The following is a 6,000-nucleotide window of genomic DNA, read 5'->3' as shown; positions in this document are numbered from 1 at the left end:
ACTAATACCTATTTGTATAAACGCTGCATAATTAATTATCCTAATACGGTAATAAGTAATAACTAATAAGAAATGACCTTTCCCGATCGGGGCGCGACACAATAGATTTTCTATTGTGTCTGTGATTCCGGGGACTGATGGATTCCTTCGCATACAACTAACATAAATATTTTAACATAACATACCTAGTGCATGTGCATCCAATGTGCTTGATTATACCTACAGCACGTGACGAGTCAACTTCAATACTTGCTTACCTTCCCCGATTGAAACTATCCAAAACGCAGCAAAATTACCGTTTACGCATTTTATGTTCCAATTTAAAAACGCATATAAAAATATTACGTAACTAATCCAATTATCATAGAAAAATACACATAAATATTGCCATTTAGCGTTCTAGATAATTATAACGCATTATCATTCAGAATCAGCCGATAAATTCCGTAAATGTGATGCAACATGCAGATTAAAACCCGCCACAGATTATATTATTACAATATAATATCTTATACATACTCTGCACCGCATAGCCACTTTTTTTTTGCGTGAAAGTAACTGGCCACTACATTTTCTTTTTATAAACGTTCTGAATCGTACGATCATACGATATGAAGTATGGACACGTTGGCAGCGACGAGGCATTTTTTTTATTCAGTGCATGTATGAGCGTCGTACGGGGAGGTTGTGTCGCTCGTCCGCGCTGCTCCCGCGGAAACTATATACGAAATTTTGAAAGTTAAGTTCGTATTGGTAAAACATATAAAGTGTTGTTTATGCTAATTGTGCTGTGGAATAAGTGATAGTTTCAGTGATTGTGATTGTGTAAGCTGAATTCTGGACAGGTAATTCTTTTTACCGGCTTTTAGCATAACTGGGATACTTACCTATGTAAGTCTCGCGATAGTTGGCGCTACACTGATTTTCGTATGTAATAAATACAAATTTTGTATTGTAGGTAAATTTTATAATTATTAATTAATAAATTTATTGTTTATTCAATGTAATGAATATATTACATTAACTTAAGTGCGTTGGTTCTTTGAGTGTTTAACTTTGGAATTATCAAATTTGAAATTCTTTTCGCGAATACAATAAAAATATGTACAATAAAATAATACTACAAATACAATATACAATACAATAAATTATATACATTTTTTATTTGTTTATAGGACATTAACCTCAGAAGTTACTGAACCATTTTTAATAATAATAGATTTCTAGTAAAAGCCAACTTGACTTACATATCACCTATAAATACATATTATATAGGTACCTATCAGGTACCTATATATGTATTTGAATTAGGTAAGTATAATAATATAATAATTAAAAAAACCTACATCAAAGTTCAGTGAAGCGAATTTAGTTATTGCCATTTATCTGACTTTACCTAAAAGAAGGTATATTTTAATAAATTCTGCAATCAGATAGAGACAAAAATATAAACTTTTATTTGGCCCCACAAGAAATAAATAAAATAAGACAACATTGGAATACTACAAAAACTAGCTGAAAGTCTAGCTTAAAAAAAAATCTGGCCAAGTGCGAGTCGGACTCGCGCACGAAGGTTCCGTACTATCTTCTATAATATAAAATCACGTTTGTTGTAGTATACATATTAGGTATACTAGGTATGGGGACCCCCCTTAATATTTTTAATTTTTATATACATAGGTATGTATTTGTTGTTATAGCGGGAAATTTTCACAAAACATGATGTAGGTATCATTTGTGAAAATTTCAGCTTTCTATCTATCACGGTTTATGAGATAAGTACAGCCTTTTATCCTTTGGGTACGGAACCCTAAAAACACAATTAAAATCGATTACTCATTTCCTTCTCATTTCAGACATGACAATCAAAAGAGACATTCACAAACTTTCACAATTTATATTATTATAACTAGCTGTGGCGCTGTGCCCCGCGGTTTTACCCGCAATTCTCCGCTCCTGTTGGTCTTAGCGTGATGATATATTATAGCCTATAGCTTTCCTCGATAAATATGTGCTATCTAACACCGAAAGAATTTTTCAAATCGGACCAGTAGTTCTTGAAATTAGCGCGTTCAAACAAACAAACAAACTCTTCAGCTCTATAATATGAGTACCTATAGATTAATTTTTTTGTTTAAATACGATTTGAGCCCCGCGGACAACAGTCAAAACCGCAGGCAAATACTTTCATCGCGTATTATGAAGCTTTGGGGTTGATTTTTGAAAAAAAAAAACGTACCTACCTTGGGTATACGTTACATAAATTGACCCGTCTTCAACTATAGGTATTAATTCAAAATCTTATCCAAATCGGTGCTCTACTTAAACCGTTTAAGCGTAAAAAGTTAAAACTATACTTAATACCCCGACTTTGCTCATGGTACATATACCATATACAGCCTATAGCACTCAGGGTCAGGGATCACGTACCAACATAATATTATCCAACGGTGAAAGAATTTCTGAAATCATTTCATTCGTTCTTGAGATCACAAGTACTTGCCGTTACAGACAGACATTCGTATTTGTAACAATAGAAGTAATTATTTAATATGTGTACATAATAATTAATAAGTCTGAAGTAATTATGTAAATTTAACATTTAGCTAAGTATCCCTAATTATAATATGTACTTTGTACCTACTCTATTTCGTACTATGAGTCTTCAAAGAAGGTACATTTAATGAAATAAATAATACAGAAATAGTTTTAAATGTTTTGGTTAATTTCAAAATAGTAATACTGTTGTTATCTATGTAAGTTGTTATTGCTGTCATGGAGGTGGTATAATCTGTACAGGTTAAACCCCCTAAATAAATAAAGATAATTTGGAAAATCCAAAAGTGCACGCCTCATAATTTTTTTTAATAAATATTTATTAATTATTATTTTTGTTTATTTAATAACAATTAAACCACATCGAATCAGACCCTGAAAAATGAAAGGGTTCTATTCCTGAGCATACTCAAGCGTAAGAGAAAAAAAAAGACTCGATTAGTAAAGTATTTCGGTCGCTATCGTGTTAACAAGAAAAAGGATCCGCACATACAGACACACGGACGTCCAAGACAGAACTTTTTTAAACTGTTTTTTAACTAGTTTAAATAACAAAAATGACATCAAAAATATCAAGAACGTTAAAAATAGTGTTTTTTCTTAATATGTGTGTGTATGTATTATCTTACAAGTGCAATGTATGATACATAAAGACATTTTAAGTTTGAAAAATCAAATGTTTTGCGCGAAGTGACAGTAGTACCCACCTCAACGCTTCGCTTATGAGGCGTGCAAAATAGATTTTATTTTTTTCATAATAAACTTACCTTATAATAAACAATATAAAACTCAAATGTGACTGACTGTGGTGACTGATATAGAGATCTATCAACGCACAGCCCAAACCACTGGACGTTTCGGGCTGAAATTTGGCATGCAGGTAGATGTTAGGACGTAGGCATCCGCTAAGAAAGGATTTCCCGAAATTCTTGCGGGAACGGGGAAAAACTGGGATGCACGTACAAAGTCGTGGGCGGAAGCTAGTAATAAATAATTGTTGTTAAATATTAATTTTAGAAATGCAAACGTATACCTATGTGAAGTTGTTCGTTTAATTTCTATTCTCATTTAAAACCGGACATTTAAAACAACTCGATAGTTTTTTAAGAATGTATCACCCATTTTCATTTTTATTATCAAAAAGTATGATTAATTTATCTTTATTAAAGTATTATAAAAAAGACCTCACGCTCCGCTTCCGTCGGGGTGTACTCGGAACAAAAACTAAAAAGCTTGAGTTATTCGAGTAAACGAAAAGTAAGTTTTTATTTAATACAATAAAAATACTTATGAAAAAAACAATCGTACATTAAATAACTAATTAGGTTGTGTCTAATGCAGATATTTAAAAGAAAAGAAAAAAAAATCAAATCTAAGCTTTTTATCCAAGATTCGAACCTGCATCCTCTTTAAACAACCACCGGTCCACACAAATAAGTAGGATAATTATAAAATTTGTCCGGCCATAATTTAATTATGTCAAAAACACGCACGCATTCATGTGTCGAGTGACAACCCTCCTGTGAATCTCTGTTTATTACTAGCTGGTTGCCCTGGCTTTGCTTGGCTTTACCCGGGAAAACAATACAATATAGCCTATCTATACTAATACATATTATAAAGCTGAAGAGTTTGTTTGTTTGAACGCGCTAATCCCAGGAACTTCGGGTCCGATTTGAAAAAATATTTCTGTGTTAGATTGCCCATTTATCGAGGAAGGTTATAGGATGGCTATAGGCTAATATATCATCACAGACCAACAGGAGCGGAACAATAAGTGTTTGTGTAAGATTAGAAATGGCACAAAATAAATTATATAACGTGAATCGCGATCCGGGGCCAAAAGTTGAAAGTAGTATAGATAATATAAAAACTTAGCGGTAATTAATTTTGATAAGCCAGTGTAAACAAATCCGTGAGTCTACTGACCTTATTCTTGCATGTTTTGACTGGATTTTTATATACTAGCCACTTGCCCCGGCTTTCCCGGGTTATTCATTAAAAGTAATATTAAATATAATTTGGAAAATCCAAAAGTGCACGCCTCATAATTTTTTTTTAATAAATATTTATTAATTATTATTTTTGTTTATTTAATAACAATTAAACCACATCGAATCAGACCCTGAAAAATGAAAGGGTTCTATTCCTGAGCATACTCAAGCGTAAGAGAAAAAAAAAGACTCGATTAGTAAAGTATTTCGGTCGCTATCGTGTTAACAAGAAAAAGGATCCGCACATACAGACACACGGACGTCCAAGACAGAACTTTTTTAAACTGTTTTTTAACTAGTTTAAATAACAAAAATGACATCAAAAATATCATGAACGTTAAAAATAGTGTTTTTTCTTAATATGTGTGTGTATGTATTATCTTACAAGTGCAATGTATGATACATAAAGACATTTTAAGTTTGAAAAATCAGATGTTTTGCGTGAAGTGACAGTAGTACCCACCTCAACGCTTCGCTTATGAGGCGTGCAAAAAAATTAGTTAGCGCGAGTCGAACTCGCGACACAAGGTTCCGTATTTCCGTACAAATAATCTGTTTTTTTTTCTTTAAATGACCCTTTTGCATCACAATATTGTTATATGTATCCACCCTTTTGCATCACAATATTGTTATATGTATTACCACAGACTAATAATAATATACTACGGTATTACTTATATTTAAAAATACTTCTTGTTGTGATATGTATTTTTATATGAACTTGAAAATAAGTTGCCACCATTTTGAAATATGATTAAATAACAAATCATAATTATAAAATCACGTTTATTAATCACAAATATTTGTTTTATTTCAATTCAGTTTTTTTCCTTATAATAAAAGAAAAATTATAAAAGGTTATGCGAAAATTTAAAATAAAATGTATTTATTTGCTCGTATATGGTCATGGGTGTTGTACTGTCTACAATATTTTTTCTCACATTTTTAAGTAATGGCGTGCAATTTTTTTTACAAATTAAAACATGCATTTTGATGCTCCCTCGCTTTTTAAGAATGTCTTTCATGTCCTTTATTTTTATGGTTGCCTGACGGAGATTGCTTTTAAGCAATAAGGCCGCCTATTGTACACTTTTTATGTTAAAATTTTTATGTATTCATTTATTTTAATTTCCTGATAAATGTACAATGAAGTGTCATAAATAAATAAATAACATTCAATCAAGTGCCTACTTGCAAATATCAACCACAAAAGTTTTTTTAAAATCAAATTAAGTCCAAAAATATTTCGAAAAACGCAATTTAATTAAAATGGCAACTACTTATAGCACAAGGCTGACGGTTACTTTCATTTACCAAGGATATGTTATATGCCATCATTCTTATAATGTTTCCCATTACAATTAAAAAAGTGTAGTTAAGAATTAAACGTACATTAAATTAATTTATAATCTATACTAATATTATAAAGAGGAAAGGTTTGTATGTATAT

At 31.4% G+C, this 6,000-nt stretch overlaps 1 protein-coding gene across 3 annotated transcripts in view; it reads left to right on the top strand.

Moving 5' to 3' along the window:
- Window positions 1–610: 610 nt before the first annotated feature.
- LOC149475962 (uncharacterized) overlaps window positions 611–6,000 on the top strand; it is a 77,361-nt gene continuing 71,971 nt past the window's right edge. For 2 of the 3 annotated variants that reach the window (XM_089713061.1, XM_089713063.1), the window contains exon 1: window positions 611–845. The gene's annotated coding sequence lies outside the window, so the exon portion shown is untranslated. The remainder of the gene's footprint in view (window positions 846–6,000) is intronic. The other variant, XM_089713062.1, reaches the window with a different exon arrangement.

Source organism: Colias philodice, chromosome 29 (assembly GCF_061535455.1).
Source record: "Colias philodice isolate Cphi_HAF_F1 chromosome 29, ilColPhil1 Martin Lab GWU primary, whole genome shotgun sequence".
NCBI classification, from domain to species: domain Eukaryota; kingdom Metazoa; phylum Arthropoda; class Insecta; order Lepidoptera; family Pieridae; genus Colias; species Colias philodice.
The sequence above is the reverse complement of the archived record's forward strand: the minus strand, read 5'-3'. Positions and strand labels throughout refer to the sequence as shown.